Here is a 23869-nt window from a genome sequence, read left to right on the forward strand (position 1 = left end):
GGGGCTGTCTCTGATTCTATTGCTGGCTCTGTTATCCTATTCCTTATTCTGGGTCACCTTGTTCAGACTTAATATAAGGGGAGATGCTTAGTCTTATTGAAACTTGATATGCCATGTTCTTTTGATATCCATGTGAGGCCTGTCCTTTTCTGAATAAAAATGAAGGACAAATGGTTTGAGGGGAGGGGGAGAGGGGAGGTTGGAGGAGGGACTGGGAAGAAAGAAAGGAGGGAAACTGCAGTTGGTAGGTAAAATAAATAAATTAATACCCCTCCCCCAAAGAGTCAACCAGGATTGGAAAGATAACTCAGTTGGTAAATTGTCTGCCATATAAGCACAGAGACCTGAGTTTGATATCCAGATCCATAGAAGAAGCCGAGCAGTGTGGCCGGAACTTGTAATCTTAATACTGGGGGATGCAGGAGGATCCCTGAAACTAGGTGGAGGATCCCCACCTAGTCCATTCACCAGCCTCAGGTCCTGGTGAGACTGACTGTCCCAAAACACAAGACAGATAGCACCTGGGAATGCTACTCACAGTTGATCTTTAGCCGCTATCTGTGCATCATCCATGTACAGCCATTCATATATGAACACACACAAACATGTATAGACATATGCACATGCACACACATATAATCAGTCTAAGCACAATTAAGTTATTTTACTTAAATTTTATTACTATGTATCTGTGGATATGCTTGTACTTTTAAGTGAAGAATTACAGCATGGGAAAATCACATCAAAAGTTGTCAGTATGGAGAATAACTTGTATAAAGTGTTTTTAATGAATTTGCAAGAGAATTCCTTTTTTATTGGGATTGCAGTAACATCCAATTACAGTCTCCTTGAACCTTTCTAAATATATGTCTGGTTTTGATAATACGTTGGGTAAGCACAGTGGGCTTATTATTGCTTAGCTGTTAGGAACCGTTGGACTGTCAAACGTCGGTCCCATGATATATTTGCTTACAAAAGGTTACACACTGTAGAATGTTGCACTTGAACGGCTTAGTTCTATAAAGGTGAAGAGATTGTACAGCATGATTTGAGACAATTTAGAGAAAATGCCTCTGGGAAGTATTGGAACACACATGCATCTGCAGAGCATCTGAAAAATACAACCAGACCTAGCAGAAATTTCAGTGAACTAAATTCTGCTACAAAGGGCATCCAAGGACATAAAGGTTAGAGTTACAGAGGCAGCGACCCTGAAGCAGAACCGTTTTAACACTGTTTTAATTTCTGAAGGATAAGTTTCAGATTATGAAGTACTTCAGAAGTCTACAGAAAATCAAAGAAATGACAAGAAAACATGGGCATCATTTGAGGTCATTAAGAGACTTACCGGAAATTTGGCAAAAGTATAGCCATTGTAATCTAATGAATAAACATACTTAATGATTATCAGTCTATTAAAAATATCTTATAGATTTAGTGAGACCTACAAAAGCAAATCAGAATTAAGATTTCTTTTATTTTCAAGGCTGCCAAAAGTTAAAAACGCTGCCTCGTTCCAAAAATAAATTCAAATTGTACTAGCTTGCAGGATAGCTGCCGCTAAAATCATACTCTAAAGAAATAAATAAGAGAAAATTGTTTTGTTACTGGCAATCAAACGTAAATCTTGTCTTTTCTCGAAAGGGAGTCGAGATAGTATCTAATTCCCCAGCTGTGAGGAAGCAGAAGCGGCGCTAGCAAGGGGTCAGAGAGCAGCAAAACTGTTTCATTCAGATGGCAGCGTCGTTCTTGGCCACTGGGGATCCGACAAAAAGGATTTGCCAGTAAGTAAGAGGAAATGCTCTTGTAGAGATTTCATGGCGTTAGTTACCACAGATTGTAAGGTGACTATTTCTTCTTTATATTTTTCAAGTATTCTAAAACTCTAATGTGTATATTTTCAAAAACAGAAATAACCACTTATCAGTCTCTTATTTATTAACTAGTGAATCTTAAAGTCTTGATGTAAAAGAAGTAAGAACTTAAATTAATAAATATTAGGGAGCTTATAGAGAAATCTGTAGGCATCAGAAAGGAGTGAGAGTCTATATACATTGTTTTCTCTGGTGTCACGGTTAGTGTTAGAGAATGGTGTGGAGCTTTCTCAGAAGGGTAAAATTAAAACTATGATGTGATCCAACTTTATCATTCTTGGGCACATGCCCAAAGGAATCTGTCCTTCTGCAGAGAGAGTTGTATATCCATGCTCAAAGTTCCTCTTTTCACAATAACAGGGAAACAGAATCAGCCTAGACATCCATCAACAGGCTATTGCATAATGGGGCTAGATGTAAACAAGGGAATTTTATTCCATTATTAAAAATACTGAGAGTGTAGGCAAATGGATAGTCGTGTGAGGTTTTCTAGACCCCTAAGACAAATAATGTATGTTCTCTCCCATATACAAATTGTGTCTTCTAACTTTTATATGTGCATACTTATGTGAAAGTGGGTCTGGGAAGAAGTCATGACACGAGGAAGGAGACCACGAGAAGGTGAAAAAAGGTTTTAGGGAGAGTACCAGAGTACATGACATGTTACAGTGGAAAGGGGACTTTCCTAATGAAGGTAAAAGTCATAGAAGGAAGAGGAAGAGGAGGGCAAGAGGATCGGCCAAAGCAAAGCTGTAAGGATGTATGTAAATGCCATGGTGAAATATCTTATTTTGTATGCTAATTAAGAAATAAATAAAACAGCCATAAACACTCATGGATATTTAGGACGATAAGAGAAATGATCATTTTCAAAGCATTTTGTGACGAGTAGAAGAAACACAAGATTTGCGGAACCTAAGCCATAACTTTCACACACAGGTTTCCATTGCTAAAACAAATGACCTGAGAATGGGTAATTGATAATGAAAATTAACTTATTTCTTACTGTTCTGGATCCTAGGAATTCTAAGGGAAGAAGCATCAGACTGTTTCCTATTGAGTGACTCACTTCTGAAAGGCATTTTGGACCCATCATCCCTTTGAGGGAAGAAATATTAGATTCCCATATATCAGAAGGCAAAGCTCAAGAAACATGTTAAGACTCATTTTAATATAACTTACTATAATATAATGAGAAAGATGAGAGTAAAATATGAGGACAGGTGTTATTGACCTTGATGTGAAAAAATTCATTGACTCACAAATATTCCCTCATCTGTGAGTGTCAATGTAACTATTCAAATTTCCAAAGATTTTCTAGAAATTAATGCATTAAGAAGCTTCACCAGATGACACACTGGGTGCTAATTGACAACTCACTGTGAACTTTTCCCATTGAACTTGCCTTTTCTGCTGAGTAGTGACTGCTCTCAGATTCTGTATGGCTACGAAGTTACAGTACAAATCACGTATTATGAAGCAGCTCCGCCCGGCCAAAAGCAGTTTGCTTAGAAAGTTAGTCTTATTGCTGTCATAAACACCATGACATTAATTACTGCCTTCAAGCATTCAGTGTCCACAAGTTCCTTTCTAGGTTCCAAGGGCACTTCCAGACAAAACCCTTCTCCATTTCGAGGAAGTTTCAGGCGGAGTACTTCAGATGTTCTCAAATAGTGGAGCCAGAAAATTCCCGCTTGTGGGAGAAAGCCTCCTACTACACTTGTCAAATTTAAACCCAGTTTGTGCAAAGGAAAGAGAGAGACACACACAAACAGTGAGTTGGAGAACAGCCTAAGTTCAGTCTAACTTGTATGTAAGTGGGCTTAGATATCACACTAGTTACAGTTTCCAAAGATCCCCCTATCCCACCCCTGGAACTCAGAAGAAAATCTTGTAATGATGATTAAATGAAACAAAAAAAGTTGTTTGTTTTGTTTTGTTTTAAAGAAATGTGTTCCAACCCATGGAGATACTCGATCAGCAGCACCAAGTGATATATTTCCCATGATATGATATTCTCTTACATAGTGCATTCATGGTGTGGGATTGCCCTCTGTAAGCTATGAATATGTTTTATTACCATTGGTTCATAGAGAAGTTGCTTTGGCCTATAGCAGGGCAGAATATAGCCAGGCTGGAAGAGATACAAAGAGAGATAGGCAAAGTCAAAGAGATGCTCTGTAGCTGCTGAAAGAGAAAGATGCCAGAACAGAGCCTTACCTGGTAAGCCACAGCCTGGCGATACACAGATGAATAGAAATGGATTAATTTAAAATGTAAGAGTTAGCTAGAAATACACATGAGTCATTGGTCAAACAGTGTTGTAATTAATATAGTTTCTGTGTGATTATTTGGGTCTGGGTGGCCAGGAAATGAAAGAGCGGTTCCTGCCTGCACATTCCCTTATTTAATGGCCACTAAGCACATGGCTGGGCTGTGATAGGCTTGCATATGTTATAAACAGTCTTAAGCTCCATCTCTATAAAGGTTGAAAAGGAACAAGTCAGGAGGCTGAACAAAGTTTCTTTTAAGGTAGTAACCGTAAATGGACCATTTTAGTTGATCTTTGGGTTAGACATTATAACAACAAAAGCATTAGACAAAGTGTCAAGTCCTGCTTGAGGTGATGATCACTTTCCCTGAGAACCATATCTGAGAATCTATGACCAGCCTGCCTCATGAATTTCTGACTCTGCTCCTGTGCCCAATTGGTTTAGCTTATCTGGAAATGAACAGGTCCCAATTCTTTTTAGAAATGTTATCCAGTCTTCAGAGTTCTGGAAGAAGAATAACTGTTATGTATTACTTGCTATTAGAGAAACTTTCCAAGGAGGAGAGGAAACAACAGGATCAAAATATATTGTATGAAAAAAATTAATAAAGAAGTGGCTTTCCTTTGCAACATAACCCTGACAATAAGAGCATCTATCAAACACTTTGCATCAGACATTCTGCTCACAAGAAGAGCTAAATCCTTCTCATTGTCTTGAAAGTCTAATAGTTTCCCACCATTATTACCCAGAAGTGTCATTTAATAGGATCCTAAGTTCCATGTTGGCAGAAACAGCTGTATTTATCTTTTTAAAAGTCTTCTAATGTTGAGCAGATCCTGGCTTTGCACAAAACAGAAAGTCAGCAAATAATCCTGGTACCCTCTTTTCAAGTGTTCATTCAGACTTGACAAAGCATTAGTGCTGAAAAGCACTTGCTCCCATTTTATTAACTTGTGGCTGGGTGTTTGAAGTTATTGGCTGTTAGCTGTCCTTGGAAGCTGAGTTCTTTTGTTGGAGCCTAGTATTAAAAGGTGACTTGCAACTGGAAAGCTGGTCTTCCTGAATTTGTGATTTTGACAGCTGACAAAACTCATCCACTGAAGCAAGACTAAGAAGCTGAATTATCTTCATGGATAGTAAAAGGGACAGAGAGAAAAACTTCCATCCCATTTTGTAGGACAAAGGGTCCTCAAATTCTTTAATATGGCTTTCAGGGCTCAAAATAATTGCATTCCTATTTATTTCACCAAGTCTTGGATATGTGGTTTCTCTGTCCCTTTTTGATTTCTCCTTATCCTACTTAGTTATTGATGACAGTGAGGAGCAGTTTCATATGCCAGCTAGACTACACCACTCTATCCAGACACTGGGCCAACCATTATTCTAGACTTTTTCCTGGAGGTATTTTAAAATTTTAACATATAAATCAATAGATGTAGAATGTCCTCCATAAGATGAAGTCATCTTGTCTAAACAGTAGAAAGTCTTGGAAAATCTTTCCCCAAAGAAGAGAGAATTCTGCTAGGAAACTGTTTGAATACTTTTTTTTCTCTGTGTTTCTTCTCTAGGTCTCAAGCCTATTGATCTCCTACAAAGAAAATTGGGCTTTCCTGTCTCCATGATTTTATAAACCAAATCCTCAAATCTCCATCGTGAACGTGTGTGTGTGTAAAATATTTATGCTAGTTCTGTTTCTCCAGAGAACCTTGACTAATGAAGTCACCAATTTATGTCTCGAGCACTGAATTCAATGCTTCAAACACAGAGTAGATCAAATGAAAGTTGATTGCACTGAAATAACTTAAATCGATCTGACTTGCAGGAAAGAAAATATTTCAGATAAATTGTCAGGACTTTTCTCTTAAGAGCCCACACTGCTGAAGCTATTATATTCTGTGATTGATTTTTATTTGCCTTATGCTTCTTTTTTTTTCTGGTCCAGTGAAGACAACTGAGGAAATGCAGGGCAAGGCAATTCCTGATCCATTAATATGTCAGCCTCTATTTGATGACAAAATTTACTTGATCAATCATGCCAATGCTGATCCAACGATCTTAAATAAAAACCAATAAGAATTTGAAATCTATCAGTTGGCACTACTCTCCAGTCTTGGTGAGATTACTCTGGGTTCTCAAGCCATTAGAAAGATTCAGACAAGAAACATTTTCTCATATATCCCCAAGCATCTTTATCCTAGTAACTTGAACTTGATTCTCCAATTTGAAGCTGCAAAGGTTTTAAAGCCCTGAACAGGTTCTTAATTATCCACTATGAAGGAAGAAATGCCTAGTAAGAGTTTCATTTGCCATTCAAGACTAATTTCTCACATAAAGAATACTGGATATTAACTACCTGGATGGAGATGGAGAGATGGATATGGATAGATAGAGTTGGGTAGATGAATAAATGGAGATGGATAGATGGGTATGGGTAGATGGATATTGGTAGAAGGATATTGATGAAGATGTATAGATGAATAGGGATATAGGAGATGGATAGATGGATGTGGATAGATAGGTATGGGTAGGTGGATATGGCAGATGGATGTTCCTGGATAGATATTGGTAGATGCATATATGGAGATGGGTAGACTGATATTGATGGATGGATATTGGTAGATGGATATATGGAGATGGGTAGACTGATATTGATGGATGGGTATGGGTAGATGAGGATAAGTAGATGAATATGGATTCTGGTTAGAACTCAGGATGTAGTATAGATAACTGGAGATTCTAAGAGGTAGGCACCTGTCAAGTATTTGCAATGAAAAGAATATAAAAGTTACTAGGCTCAAATTTTAAACTTGTCACTTTAAATAAGACTGATTTGTCTAGTTTTTTTTAACTAACATTGGTAAAGTAGTAATCAAGATATTAGTAAATATACAAATATTGAAAGAATCAGAGAATAAGAGACGGAAGTAGAAAAGTAAGCTTCCATAGCTACAAACTGGACAACCAATCCAATCCAAAATAGGCATTGACATTTTCCTAGTGAATAACCTCTGTGTCATCTCTTCTTGAACACGAGGTATCTTAAACTTTTATTCTCTTTGCAAAATTTTCATCTGGGTCCAAATGTTCTTCTTATTTTATTTTGGAAAGCCTTCCTTAAAGGTCTTTTGAGCAAAAAAATAAACTTTGTCTTTCCCCCAAAAGAGACAGAGGGAAAAGTGTCCTGCTCCCGATTATGCTACACTGTGCCTGAACAGTGTGTCCCCCAAAACTGAGTGTACTAAAGAGAGCGACAAGACACTCCCAAGGTGGTGTGCTACCTGACACCATTTAACCATGTGTCACCCCATACACAAGACCAAAAGCAGTTATTCTGAAAACCCACAACAGTGAACATTTTGGATTAACCAATTTCCCAAGCATTCCTATAATTTCACAGTTATTTATAGCTTTTTTTTTCCCGCAGAACAATTTGTAATTTAAATGGCTACAGTTTAAAGCTACAGGAAATGACTTTGCAGTGTCTGTCACTTTGAGGTTTTTTTTTTTTTCTATTAATTCTTCACCCATTTGGGTAGAAATAAATCTATTAATAAAGAATGCAAAGAGCATGTGAGCTTCAGGAAGCTGTGAGGCTCACAGGTTAAGGAATAACCACTTTTATTTAGCCTTTTACAACATGGATTATGCTTACATCACCGTATAACATTATCATAATCATTCTCCAAATCAATACCAATGTTTAGTAATTGTCAAGTAAGAAAACACTAAATCGTAAGAAAAGAAAAAAGCAAATTCACTGTGATTTTTGTAGAAAAACTTTCACAGAGAAACATAGGTCCCTTCTTCCTTAAGAATCACGTTTTTTTGTTTGTTTGCTTTTGCTTTTTTAATTGATACTTTTGTTGGGCTCCTGCCAGACTCTTAGGAGTGGGAGCTGAGGAGTTTCTGTGTAAGTTCTAGAAAGTATGCTTCTCTGGTTCTTAAAGACTGGCTCAGGATTTCATATAATTAAGCTGAAATGACCTCTTCAAAAAGGGCTTAGAACTTAGTCCCTGAAAGAGGACAAACCTGGCATTTCTACATCTCCACAAAAAATATCTAAATCTATATGATACTCTAGGAGATGAAAAGCAGCAAGTATTGTGAACAATAACATAGGATTTTCATACAGCCTCCTCCCCTAACAAACGGCTGCCCAATGTGTCAGTCCACATCTCTGCAAGAAGCACTGGGTGTCCTCTCTCTTTTCAGACATTTATACTCATATACACACATATATATACATGTGTGTGTGCATATACATATATATATACACATATATTTACATTCATCTTTTCGCACTAACCTCAACTTTGTAATGTTATTTCCTTATTCTCTTGTGATGTCACGAGTCCTCCTGCCAGAGAATTGAGAAATCAACAAAAATGATCTTCCTCCTATCTGATTGGTCTAGCATATCCTGTAGTTATGAGACATAATACTTAATTTCCCATTCAGGTCCTTATATTCTGTATCCATTACCTAAGCCAGCCAATCCACCAGCTTTCCTTCTATATGAACCTCCTAGTTCACACAGTTTCAGTTTCTAAGTGCACAGTTAGTGGCAAACCTTTAGGATTAATGAAGAGAGTGTCACACCAGTTTTCCCATTACTGTAGTCATACAACCCTACAAGGACATATTGATTTACTAAGAAGATGAAAAAACAAATAAAAGAGGAAGGGTAAATACTTTCATATTGGGTAAGTTTTCTAAACCATAGAATATTGTAGTTGGATGTTTCTCTCCCACCTGCCAGTTCCAAATAACCACTCCGAGGCTTAATATTACTTATACATGCTTGGCTGATAGCTCAGGCTTACTACTAGCTAGCTTTTACAGTTAAATTAACCCATGTTTCTTATCTAAACGTCACCATGTGGCTCATGGCTTATTACTTTATTTTTTATGCATCCTGCTTCCTCAGCAGTTTACTGGCATCTCCTCTGACTCCACCCTTCTTTATCCTAGCATCCTCAGTTTGATTGCCCTGCCTAATTTTATCCTGCCTTGCTATAAGCCAGTCAACTTCTATTTTTTTTCGGATATAATCTAATTTCCCTTTTTATACTCCCTTTCACTAGCTCACACAGAGAAAGATCTTAGTCTGTCATCTTACATAGAAGTCACATATGTTAGCTTTTGTATTAGAGTTGTTTTTTTAAACAATTAAGAAAATAATGTCCTAACATTTGGAGATAATAGATAAATTTGAAAATCACTGAAAAATATCTATATATAAAGTATCTTTCACAATTTTAGGCATATAATGGATGTCTAATAAAAGTTTTATTTCTTCCCTTTCTCTTTCCTTATTGTATAACAGAATATTACAAAAAGCAAAAACAAAACAAAACTTGAGTCTTGAAACCTCAGGCTTCATGTTAGCGCTGTCAGTAGCAGATATAGTTTAAAGATTATGTTAACTTTTATACATTTCTATATAATAATGGATAACAGAGCCCATTTCAATTCATGAAAGTTAAATGAGATGCTGATGGAGGGCTAAGCATTATCCCATTGTTTTTCAATTTGCAAGTTCGATTTAGGGGAAGAACAGGTAGATTATTAATTGCCTCCATCCTTTGTAATCCCTGAAAAAATTCATACCCATTTTACATTTCTTCTTCTCACTCCCTTCTAGAGTTTATTGAATTACAATAACAGCTCAGGCTACTAGAATTTAAACCAAATACCTCAAACATGTATGCACAATGTAATTACTTTGAAATATGTAACCTGTGCCAGAAAATACACATGTTTTTGTCATGTATTTTCTCCCTGGTTATAGAAAAGCCATATCGTTTGTCTTCCATTATTTTCTAAAATGCTTTCATATGTTAAAGTATAATTTCATAAATTTCTTCATGAGAAAAGAATGAAAGGAGAAGAAAAACAAAAGAAAAACAAAAGGTAAAAATGATCAAAAGAAGAAAAATTGAGAAACAGAGGAAGAAGAAAGAAGAGGGAATGAGTAGAAAGATAACAGTTGGGCACTGAGCGGTTTCTGTGTGACAGGGTACTGTGCTTGGTGTGAGACATTTTTAATTGTAATGATTATATGCAGTTAAAATAAATATCAAATAAAGAATTGTATAGTCGTATAGATTTGTCTTTAGAAGTTAAAAGCAATATAGAAATAGATCAAAATGCTTTTAAACACATGTGGCTATTTAATCCTTAACTTTTCCAGTTCCAATTTCGAGCTGACATTATATTTTTAGGTTTAACAGATTGCTATTTTTATCTTTTTGTAGTGGTAGTCATAAAAATTGTTTTCATTGTTAGTATTCAACACATAAAATTAATGGTAAAATGACTGTCTATGATATAAGTGGAAAAGACTAATTCACATGGATTTTAAGTACAAAAAAATAAGGTCCTTCAGTTCACATCTCACATGTGCCTACTTCTGTTGAAGAAAGCTATATAAAATTCTCACAGTTCTATTTCAGTGGGACTTTTCTCAAGAAAGATATTTGGAATTCTTTGGCTAGGCTCTTTTTCTAAGTTCTCAGGAAAATCAAGTCCCACTGCATTAAGATTTTAGATCTTATGCACTCAACTAACTTATCCTACACGCATATGAAATGGTTCTGGTTATGTTCCACCATGGGAAAATTGAAAATAGCAACGCAAACATTTTTTTTCCTGAAGCATTTGATTCTCTCATAGAACCAGTTGAGAAAGTTTCTCAACTGGGAGACATGGAGGGAGCGGCAATAAAATTATGTTTTTAAAACCATGTTACCAGCAAATAAAAGATGTATGCAATAAAAGTAGATGTTAAATTAGTATGGAGAGTTCATTTAACTTGAAGGAGTAGCAATCCCAGACATTTAGCATACAATTGAAGGGCCTCTTTTCTACCAAGGTTATTGACCTTTAGGACAAAAATTAGAAGTCAGCTTAGAAAGCAAGGTAAGTAAGTGGCTGTTAGAAAAAAAATGTATAGTTATGCTACCAAGCCTTTTCCCATCTTTTAAGGGGTACACTCATCCATTGCTGGTGGGAATGCACACTTGTGCAACCACTTTGGAAAGCAGTGTGGCGGTTTCTCAGGAAATTCGGGATCAACCTACCCCAGGACCCAGCAATTCCACTATTGGGAATCTACCCAAGAGATGCCCAATCATACTACAAAATCATTTGCTCATCCATGTTCATAGCAGCATTATTTGTAATAGCCAGATCCTGGAAACAACCTAGATGCCCTTCAGTGGAAGAATGGATGAAGAAACTGTGGAATATATACATGCTAGAATACTACTCAGCAGTAAAAAACAATGACATCTTGAATTTTGCATGCAAATGGATGGAAATAGAAAACACTATTCTGAGTGAGGTAACCCAGACCCAAAAAGATGAACATGGGATGTACTCACTCATAATCGGTTTCTAGCCATAATTAAAGGAAATCGAGCCTATAATTTGGGATCCTTGAGAAGATAATAAGAAGGTGAACTCCCAAAAGAAGATATAGTAATCCTCCTGGATATTGGAAGTAGACACGATCGCCAGGCAAAAATTGGGAACTTGAGGGTTGGGCGAGACGCGGCCAAGGGAAGATGGGGAGAGAAAAGCGTGAAGGGGAGAATGGAGGGAGCTCGGAGGAATGGGTTGCTTGGGATACAGGAAGGGTGGATATGGGAGCAGGGAAGCATATATCTTAATTTAGGGAGCCACCTGAGGGTTGTCAAGAGACTTGACCCTAGAGGAGTTCCCAGGTTTCCAGGGAGACGCCCCCCAGTTAGTTCCTTGGGCAGCTGAGGAGAGGGAGCCTGAAAAGGCCAGTTCCTATAGCCATACTGATGAATTTCTTGCATATCACCATAGAACCTCCACCTGGCGATAGATGAAGAAAATGACAGAGCCCCACATTGGAGCACCGCACTGAGCTCCCAAGGTCCTGATGAGGAGCAGAAGGAGAGAGAACATGAGAAAGAAAGTCAGGAACGTGAGGGAACCTCCACCTGGCGATAGATGAAGAAAATGACTGAGCCCCACATTGGAGCACTGGACTGAGCTGCCAAGGTCCTGATGAGGAGCAGAAGGAGAGAGAACATGAGAAAGAAAGTCAGGAACGTGAGGGGTGCGTTCACTCATGGAGACGGTGGGACAGAACTAATGGGAGATCACCAACTCCAGTTGGAATGGGACTGATGGATCATGCAACCAAACCCGTCTCTCTGAATGTGGCCAACAGTGTGGGCTGACTGACAAACAAAGGACAGTGGCGCTGGGCTCTGATTCTTCTGCATGGACGGGCTCTGTGGGAGCCTTCTCAGCTTGGTGATCACCTTCCTGGACCTGGGGGGAGTTGGAAGGACCTTGGTCTTAGCATAGAGTAGGGAACCCTGATGGCTCCTTGGCCTTGAGAGGGAGGGAGGGGAGGTATGGGTGGAGGGGAGGGGAGGGAAGGGGGAGAAGGAGGGAAGGAGATGGAAATTTTTAAATATAAAAAAATAAACCATGAAAAAAAAAAGTTTCCACAACCATTAAAGTATAAATCAAAAAGATACAGTGAACCTGGGATAATATAGCAACCAAATGACAGTGTCAACATATGACTTTGTCTCATTGATTCTTTGCATTGTTTTCTTTGTTTCTATTTTGTTGATTTCAGCCCTCAATTTGATTATTTCCTGCCGTCTAGTTTGCTTCTAAAAAGAAGGCTTTTTTTCTAGAGTTTTCAGGTGTTCTGTTAACTTACTAGTGTGGGATTTTTCCAGCTTCTTTATGTAGGCACTTAATGCTATGAACTTTCCTCTTAACACTGCTTTCATAGTGTACCATAAGTCTGGGTATGTTGTGCAGTCATTTTCATTAAATTTTAGGAAGCCTTTAATTTCTTCCTTTATTCCTTTTTTGACCCATTAGTGATTCAGATGAACACTGTTTAATTTCCATGTGTTTGTGGGCTTTCTGAAAAATTAGTGTTGAATTCTAATTTTAAGCCATGGTGATCCGATAAACTACATGGGTTTATTCCAAGTTTTTGTATCTGTTGAGGCTTGTTTTCTTACCTAGTATGTGGTCAGTCTTTGAGAAGATTCCATGAGGCATTGAGAAGAAGGTATATTCTTTTATGTTTGGATGGAATATTCTATAGATGTCTCCTAAGCCCATTCGAGTCATAACATGTTAGTTCCCTTATTACTTGTGGAGAACCAAAAATGTGAGCCTATTTCCACCTTGTCTGAAGGTCAGAGAGTTTGAGGTTGCTCAGAATTGTTGATAACAACCAGGGCTACTCTTCCTAATCTAGGACATAGTTACTTGGTTCTTTTGACATTAAGATGCCACTTGGTTCTTTTGACAGCAAGATACACTCCACCTTTACTAATGGTCAGATTATGCAAGCATACTTCTGCTCCTTGTTTTTCTATAGGAGGTTTGACCTTGGGAGTGCTTGCCTTCAGGGTATTTGGACTAGGATGGGTTTACTGCCTAAACAACAGAATGCTAATGACTTGATATCTCAAGGTATTAAAGCAATTAACTGTTCAGTTGTTCTTTGTGTGGTGTTAAAGAAGTCTTTTGTTGCCTTCTTCCCCCTTTTGTATTGGGGTATAAAAGTGTATGGAAAATTAAATGCTGGAATTTCAATATTCACTGCAACTACCTCCTGGCACTATCCTTTGTTTCTGTTTTATTATTTTCATCCTCTTTGCTTTTTTCTGATTCCCATGCCACTACCCTGGTAAGTGGTCTCTGGCAATTTCTCTGTTAAATTTCTGTCTGGCAGATCTGTCCAGAGGTGAGCGTGGGGTATTGAAGTCTCCCCCTATTAGTGTATGGGGTGTGATGTGAGATTTAAGCTTTAGTTGTGTTTCTTTTACATATTAGGGTACCCTTGTATTGGGGGCATAGATGTTCAGTATTGAGATTTCCCCTTGATGGATTTTTCCTATGACAAATATGAAACGTCCTTCTTTGTCTCTTCTGATTGATTTTAGCTTGAAGTCTCTTTTGATAGATAATAAGGATGCCTACACCAGCTTGTTTCTTAGGTCCATTTGATTGGAAAATTTTTTCCAACCATTTACTATGGTCATGTCTGTCTTTGAGGTTGAAGTGTGTTTCTTGTACACAGTAGAAGAATGCATTCTGTTTTCATACCCAATCTATTAGCCTGTGTCTTTTTATAGGTGAGTTGAGTCCATTTATATTAAGGGATATTAATGACCAGTAATTGATAGTTCCTTTTATTTTAATTTTCGTTGTTGATCATGTTATTGTGTGCGTTTTCCCCTTCTTTGGGATTTGCTGCTGTGAGAACCGGGAAACAACCTAAATGCCCCTTGACAGAAGAATGGATAAAGAAGATATGAACATCTACACAATGGAGCACTACACAGTGGGGAAAAAATAATGACATCTTGAAATTTGTGGAAAAATGGATGGATCTAGAAAACATCATACTGAGTGAGGTAACCCAGACCTAGAAAGACGAATATAATATGTACCCACTCATAAGTGGCTTTTAGACATAAAGTAAAGAAAAACCAGCCTACAGTTCACAATCCCAGAGAACCTAGTCAACAAAGATGATTCTCAGTAAGACACACATGGATATAATGTACATAGGAAGTAGGAAAATACAAGATCTCCTGAGTAAATTGGAAGCATGGGGATCATGGGAGACAGTAGAAAGGGAGAAGGGAGGAAGGGAGAGGAGCAGAGAAAAATATATAATTCAATCAAAACAATTTTAAAAAGAAAAAAGAGACTAGCAATGAGTAATTGACTGAAAATAAACAAAATCAGGAGAATACTAGCTAATGGTAACCATAAACGAAAGCTTTGCACTGTTGTGTCTGTGTATATTAAAGGCAATCAAATGCCAAGGGAGCTGGACAGAGTAAAAATGAAATAAAGACCGAACGCTTGTTCATTGAGCAAGATGGTATTAACCACCTTGTTGATACCATCCTCTTTTGTATGTATGTAGGTGCAGTGTCACCCATCCTCCAATCCGTTTTCTTCTTCATTGGCACAGGCCATCTGGCTACATACTGTAATCTTCAGCTTCTTATGCAACAGGGTCTAGTCCTAGGACTGAGCTCTCACTAATGAAGAGAGATGGAAGTATATAAAGGTATATTAGCCTGCAGTATGTGAAGCTGATTTTAAATGGTCTGATCTGAATTATGACACATAAACTTATGTGTCAATTTGCATAGGCCATGGGTACCCAAAAGTTTAGTCAAGTATTGTTCTGTAGTGTCTCTGAGTATGTTTTCAGTAAGGTTCACTTTTTAATTGGTATAGTGGGAGAAAAAGATTGTCTTCTCCAATATGAGTGGGCATAATTCAGTTTGTTATGGTCCTTCCAGAGTTTCAACTGGAACTCCATCTTCTGATCAGCTAGTTTTCAAGCCTATGGAGCATAACTAGAAATATATACAAGCTCTCCTCTGTTTGTGGTTCTTTTTTTTTTTTGGTTTTTCGAGACAGGGTTTCTCTGCTTCTTTAGAGCCTGTCCTGCAACTAGCTCTTGTAGACCAGGCTGGCCTCGAACTCAGAGATCCGCCTGCCTCTGCCTCCCGAGTGCTGGGATTAAAGGCGTGCGCCACCACCGCCCGGCCTGTTTGTGGTTCTTAACACAAAATTATTCGTGAGTTGATTCTTCATTTTGCAGGCACACACACACACACACACACACACACACACACACAATAACTTTCAGCACCTGATATTCTCAAACAAGGATAACATGGTGGCAATTCAGCCTTAGCCATGTAGTTGAGGACTTTCTATAGAGGATAAGAAGTGACAAAATAAAAGGAATGTCACTATATCAGCCCTTGTGAAAAGAGAACTGCTATCCTTATGCTATTGGGTTTTTTTTCCCCTGAAAATAAACAATTGATTTTTATTTAGACACCAGTTTTGAAAATATCCCTGTGAGTGATTAGTTTAATGGGACTTTACAAAATTTAAGAAACAAATATTCATTTGAAAGGGAGGAGACTTATCAGGGAGAGAAGGCCTAAATTTCAGGAGTTTGGCATTAATGACAAGCTCCTAATGGTTATATCTTTTAAATGCTAAGAACCTGTAAATACTATTATTACTACCAACTTGCAATTTCTTCCACATCAATAACCACATAGGCCCAAAATGTCTTCTACATCAGGTCTCCTGCCTATATTATCTTCTTCAATTCATCTGTAGGAGAGCAAAAGATGGTATAATATATGTGTGTATTTATATAGACATCCACATGTCACATTATTACTGCCTTTTAAAATCCATCAAAGACTGCATTGTAAATAACTCACACACTATGGGAACACACTTTAGGTGTCTGAAGTCTTTTCAGCAATACATGCAGAAAATGCCTGTGGGAAATATCCTTTGGTAATTACTATGACAGTGCTACTCATTTCATTAATGTATGTATCTTTGTGATTATTGCATCAGCTACAGATGTTTTATCTAAAATAAAATGTTATAACGTTTTATTTTCTGATCCAAAGTTCCTAGTGGTTTTACCCATACAGAATTGTTTTCATATATTTGTGAAACTCTAACATTTTGAAGATGAAATCTGCAGTTTTTCTATGCTTCTTAAACAATTAAAAGTGTATAATTTCAAGATGTTTTAAATATTAGTGCCAATTACAACTTATCATTCACTTAAAATAGCAGTAGACTCTAAACAGCATAACAATGCTACAAATTCAGCCAAATAAATATCCTTAATCAGTTTCTCTCTCTCTCTCTCTCTCTCTCTCTCTCTCTCTCTCTCTCTCTCTCTCTCTCTCTCTCTCTTTCTCCTTCCCTCCCTTCCTCCCTCCCTCCCTCCCTCCCTCCCTTCCCTTCCTCCTTCCTTCCTTCCTTCCTTCCTTCCTTCCTTCCTTCCTTCCTTCCTTCCTTCCTTCCTTCCTTCTTTTCAGTGAGTGTGAGCTTGTGTGTGTGCTCATTTATATGTATGTAAGGATGACATATGTAGTGACAAGAGAGTCAAGTGCATGACATCTTGGTTGTTCATCTTATTTTTGAGACATGTTTTCTCACCAAATGTGGAGTTTGACAATGTGGCTAGCCTACCCGGCCATCAGGTCCTAGTCTACTCTTCCCCAACCCTACTGGCCCTGGAATTACAACTATGTGGCACTATGCCTGGGTTTATGTTGATGTTAGTGGTTGAACTCAGATTGCCATGTTTGCTCTCCAAACACTTTACCCAATGAGCCATCTCCCTAGGCCATCAAGCAGATATTCACTTTAATTGCTATTGTATGTTTAATGCATATTTATATTGTATGCTGCATAAGATATCATATAAAATACAGTCTTATGCATCAAAAGTTTTTAAAACACTTCTTAAAGATTCTTTATGGTAGTCAAATTGTATATGATTATATATTTTTAAATATTTACTATGGTTAAAAGGCCTAGAGACAAGGGGAGGAAGGAAGGAAAGTGGAGAAAAATGTATAGCTCAATTAAAAACAATAAAACATAAAAAATAAAAAGGCCTAAGAGTGAAAATGTCTTCTGATTTGGTTGTCATTATAATTATTACTAATAAGTGGTTGATCAAATATACCATTGTTAATAGTTATAAGATAAAAAAATCTATTAGAATACCTGTATTGTTGAAGGAGATAAGCTATTTTATAATTTATTTAGTCATTTACTATAATTATTAAGAGTATGCATCTTTTATCTTTTTGTTAAAATTAGTTAGTATTCAAATCTATTTTCTTATTTTTCACTTTCGTGAATATACTGGGAAATATTGATCACATAAAAAATGAGACTAGAAGAACTTGGTTTAAGCAATTTCATCCAATATTTCCATGTACGGTGCAGAAATTTATGTGTCAACCTATTATCAGAATACTTTCCAATTATCTGACACTTGACAAGTATTCTTAATTTAACTGAAAACCATGATTTTGAAGCAATTTGATTTCAAAAGTATTTTAAACCAGGTTATTAGAATCATTCAATTACTTTCCTCTTCTATTTCTTTCTCTCTCGCTCTCTTTTGGTTTATTTTTGAAACTGTATTTTAATTACATTTCTTGTATCCCTTTCTTCTCTCTAAACCTTTGATATATCCCTGTTTATTTTCCCTCAAATTCATGTTCTCTTTCCATCAGTTGTTACTGCATGTATATATTTATTTGGATATATATAAACATACCCCTAGATACAACCTCTGGGTCCATATAATGTTACTTATATGTGTTTTCAGGGCTGGCCGTTTGCCACTGACCAATTAATCAGTGTGTTCTTCTCTAAGGAAGATCACTTCTCTCTCTACAAGCTTTACTCCGTTGCCTATAGTTTTTTGTGTAGGGTTGAGCCCTCATGGGCTTTTCTCTGTCTATTTTGGCATGTTCATTGGTGTTTTCTTGTTTAGCTCACAGTTGGGTGGTCATTTGGTGATACTTTATGGGTATAGCTTTTTGTATTACTAGGAAACACAAGCTCATATCAAAGTCCCTAATCCTCTGGCTCTTATATTTTTCTGTCCCCTCTTCTTCAGTGTTCTATGAGTCATAAATATGGTAATGTTTTGTAGATATATTTATTGGGACTGGACTCCACAACTCTACTTATTGATTGCTTGTGGTTTTCTGTAGTGCTAATCATCTATTGCAAAGAGAAGTTTCCTTGATGGAGGGTGAAGGCTATATTTATCTGTAGATATAAGGACAAATGCTTATAGAATGTTGTTAGAGATTATGATAGTTTAATAAACTGGTGGTTGTAAATTCTCCTCCAAAGACCATGATTTTGCTAAGTACTGATTTAGCTCAATTTCTAGTGCCAGGCAGGATATACTTATTTAGGTGGCCTGAAGTCCAAGTAGAGACAGTTGGTTACTGCCAAGTACGTGTGCCACTACTGCACCTGTAGGGTTATTGTGCCATGCTGGTAATTGGTTGGTTCTTACACATCATGTAATTGGGTGGAACTATTGGTTGTCTCCCTCCTTTGGGGGCTTGAATTGGAGACTTCTGTTACCATGAAAGTTAGTCTTCAGGGAAGGGGAATTCAAGTTAGTTCCAACTTAGGGGTCTCTGGATACTATATCTGAAGTGCATAGCATCTTCAGCTATGGGGACCTTACCTTCCACCTCTAGGGGGACAACCAAGAGCATAGCAGCAGTCTGTATGTTTTGGAGATCTCTTAGGGAGGCCTGCCCAACAACTCAAAAGAGGGCTTCTTCTGTCTGGTATTAGGTTTTTTTTGTGGCTTTAGAGAGAGGACCATCAGCCCAGATGAGAAATGTTTATTAAAACTATATACACATATTTATATACTGAATTGTGTTTATTATAATGTTTTCTTTAGGTAAATAATTGGTAGTATGATTCTTTGGTTTTCAGATATACATATTGCTATTTTGCCTATCTCCCTCTTCCTGTGCTTACTTCCCTTACCCTTTCCAAAATAGTATTCCCCTTTCTCATTTCTCCAAGAAGATCATTTATATTTTACTATTTTCCTTTACTCTCCTCCTACTTTTGTTATGTATTAGCTCCCTAAGGAGCTCTCTCTTTTCCCATTTCTTTGATCAGATGACTTGTCCTTTGCTATTCCTCTCTCTATAGTGTGCCAAACCTCCTATCCTGGTAATGGTCACATTTTACTTTCCTAGGTCTGTAGTTAGTTCAGGTGATATACCCACATCAGAAGATTTGGTGCTATGAGCCTCAAGATATAACCTGAAATGTTTATCTTTTGGGTTTTGAGTTACCTCTCTCAATATGATCTTTTCTAGTTCCAAGGTGGCGGTGGTGGGGGCAGGTCTCGTTAGGGAGGTGTGTGATAAATAAATAAAGAGAATAAAATAACATTATGGATACCTGAAAAATTACAAAGCATCATACTATTAAATAGCTACCTAAAAAGTCTATAACACATATAACTCTGTGTAAAAATAAACATGCAGTCATCATGTTGAAGGAACTTTATCTTAACCCCAGAAGTTCTTGCCAACATGCTTCTTATTTTGAAATAGAGAAACTTCTTGCTTGTTGTTTTATGTCAATAACTAGAGGCCCTATAACCCAAATCAGAAGGTTATTGTACAATGGGTATTTATGGTTTATAAATTGTAAGTATTTCATATTGAATTCCACTGTATAAATATTTTGTGGTAGGTCAAGAAGGCACAGTGGTGTCTCCATCTTGCATTTTTTCTGAGGCCATTTTAGATTTGACTAGAATTTGATCTCCATGATGGAGAATCCTGTGGAAAATTAGCCAACTCTGTTCTACGAACCCAAGTTTAAGATACCCCAGCCAAGTTATCTTAGGTTCTGTTAAACTCCCTGCTTGTGTAAAAATCACCCCCTTCCAGCTAACTGCTTATATTAGCTTCCACGAAACTATTTAATTGTTCAAAACCTCCTCCCACTGCAGCTGCTAAGAAAGATACCAACACAGTCTGTGTTTTGACTTCAAAAACCCCTTACATCTGAGTCTCTAATACCTGAGTGTAGTCCCAGCTGACTGGAATAAACATTTTCAAATGGCTATAAACTGATTAGTCACCTTTGGTGGGCTTCCTAACAAATTCAAAGTGTTTTCTTCAATCAGTTTCTGATTGAACTACTTGATTTATTATGTAAGGAGCAAATGTTACATAGGAAAGTACAAGAATGCTATCGCTACACTAAGAGCCTGCTTGTTCATCCTGGCTGCCCGGCTTGCTTAGACCCGTAATAATCACACAGAAACTGTATTAATTAAATCATTGCTTGGCCATTAGCTCTAGCTTCTTATAAGATCTTACATCTTAATTTAGCCCATCTCCATTAATCTGTGATTACTACAAGGTCGTGGCCTACCAGCAAAGTTTCAGCATGTCTATTTTGAGTGGCTCCATGACTTCTCCCTGACTCGGCCTTTCTTCCTCCCAGCATACAACCTAGCTTTCCCTGCCTAGTTCTGTTCTTCCCTGCCATAGGCTTAAAGCAGTTCTTTATTAATTAACCAATAAAAGCAACACATAGACAAAAGGACCTCCCACACCATGCTATGTTGGTGAATTTTTCATTAGAATAGCAAATGCCCAGAGAGTTAACTTACAGAGATGAAAGGTTGATTTGGAATCACAATTTCAGAGATTTTATTCCATGGTTGAGTGGTCCTGTTGTTTTTAGGTCTATAGAAAGAGAGCATATCACAGTAGAATCAGATAGTGAGCAAAACCTATTCACTTCATAGGTTTGGGAGAGAGGGGGGAGGGAGGAGAGATGATGAGGAAGAAGAATAGGAGAAGAAAGAGGAAAAGGAGATGGGCTGGGCTATACGATTGTCCTCAAGTGCATACCACCAACAACCTAAAACTGTGCACTTGGCTCCGCCTTTAGGTTTCTACCATTCTCGGCAGCACCAAGCTAAAGACCAAGCCTTTAGTATATGGTCTCTTGCAGACCATTCCAGAGTCAAGCTGCTGCTGACACTGTGGTAAACTGTGTCTGGGATGGGTGAACCAAGAGAGTGAGCCAGAACCAAAACATCCCAGAGAGGCACAGATAGTACCATTAGTTAAAACGACTTCATAAGTGGAAAAAAATTACAATTATTTTTCAGAAGATGAAGCTGAGAGGTAAATTCATTTAAAAAGTTATATTTTGCCTAGCACAGAGGTTGGATTCTGTTGGCTGAATCTAATGCAGTATTTTTACCTTATCCTTTGGTTCTGAAAACAAAGATTAAAAAAAATCTTGAATTCCACTCTTGTTGCTTGTTATCAATGTTCAGAAAGATATGACATTTTTACTGTCATTTTGGTAAAACTTGGTTATTTTTGTATGACTGTCTTCACTAAATGACACGCTTAAATATAGTCTTGATTGTGTTCATTATAATATAATAACGAAAAGGAAAAGTCCAAACTGAAATATTTGTCTGTTCTCTACCTCTGTGGCTGTGGGATGGAAGACAAAGAGATGGGATATAAAGGAATGTGCTTTAAATACTGAATTGCAAGAGAGAAACTAAGAATCCTGAAGCATAATTAATAAAATTCAGAGACTGAATCTGGGGTTCAACCCAAAGACCCGAAAAGCAAAGCAGTCAGCAACTGACTCTTATCTTGACCTCAGTCTGAAATGACCAGCCTGTTTCCAGGAATCTCAGAATGAGACTGTCTGAGAGCTGTCTCCTCTTTTTATAACCCTCTCTAGGGCTGGGATTAAAGGAGTGCACCACTGGGATTAAAGGTATGTGTTACCACTGCCTGATCTATATGACTGACCAGTGGGACTATTTTATTCTCCTGATCCCCAGGCAAGCTTTATTTATTAAAATACAATTGAAATGCCATTACAAAATCCAACTTTTACAAGCTTATTGCTATTGAAGAGAAGGAAAAAAATTTACATTTTTCTGTCAAATTTTCTAAATGATGCATAGTTATTTGATTTCATTGTATTTATATGGTACTGTTTTAACACTGTCCTGCATGAAATGCTACTTGTATTTTCTAATAAATAATTACTTAGTAATTCCCTGTCACAGAAGCACTTAGAGATGCCAGATGAAAAAAAAAAAGATAAACCAAAAGTCCCATGTAATTTTACCATCTACAGAAATTCCTTTGGTAAATTTCTATAGACTTTTCTTTTCTTCCTTTGTATTACTCTTTCTAGTTACCTTAGATACAGAGAGCAAAGACAGAGCAAAGTAAGAATTCTGTTTATGTCTGCCTTGGTAAACAGTGAGTTTAACTGGAGACACTTATAGGTGCATGGGTGAGTCTGGTAGAGACATCACTAAATGGCCTATTCTAGTGTGGGTGGCATCACCCTAGCGTGGGTGGCACCTCAACAAAGCTGCACAACTAGAGTTTTTTTTTTTTTTTTTTTTTGGTTTTTTGAGACAGGGTTTCCCTGTAGTTTCTAGAGCCTGTCCTGGAACTAGCTCTTGTAGACCAGGCTGGCCTCGAACTCAGAGATCCTCCTGCCTCTGCCTCCCGAGTGCTGGGATTAAAGGCGTGTGCCACCACCGCCCAGCACAACTAGAGTTTTTTGTACTCCTTTCAGGTCAGCTACTCCACCAGAGGGGACTTCTTCCTCCTGAAATTGTCACAGTTCTTATATCCCACTGGAGACTTCTGCTATGTCTTGAAAGTTATTTGTAGTAAATGAGTCTCGAATAGCTTTCTTCTCCCCTATACAAGGGTGTATATTGATCTGGAGGAAGTAGCTACTCAATATCCCCATTGTTAGAAATGATGGTTGAGAAGCCAGTGTAATATTTAAAATTCCTCATGGGATGTGAACTACCAAAAAGAAAGGACAGAAAACCAGTTCTGTATCAAATACACACGCTTTGCTCAGTTTCTGTTGTGTATAAACACTTTTCTTCAAAACAAGAGCACAGAAAAAGAGTAATCTGGAAAAGCATCAAACTCTTAGACAACCACCACCTTAATCAAACTACAAATCACGGGAAGACACTACTCAGTTTGTTGCAATAGGGACTGATCTGTCATTCTTACTCGGGTATAATGCATGCTCAAGAAGAACGGAGAAGGCAGATGGGACTTTAAAGGGGTTTGAACTAAAAATGACTAGAAATATTTCAAACTGGAGAATAGCCATGAATCTAAAAGTTTAAGAGCTCCAAATAGCCTAAAAATCAATAAATATATAAATAAAGGACGGATGATCATGATGATGATCGACAACAGATAAATGATAGATAGATAGATAGATAGATAGATAGATGATAGATAA

The sequence above is a fragment of the Arvicola amphibius genome, chromosome 17 (assembly GCF_903992535.2).
Source record: "Arvicola amphibius chromosome 17, mArvAmp1.2, whole genome shotgun sequence".
In the NCBI taxonomy this organism is placed as follows: Eukaryota; Metazoa; Chordata; class Mammalia; order Rodentia; family Cricetidae; genus Arvicola; species Arvicola amphibius.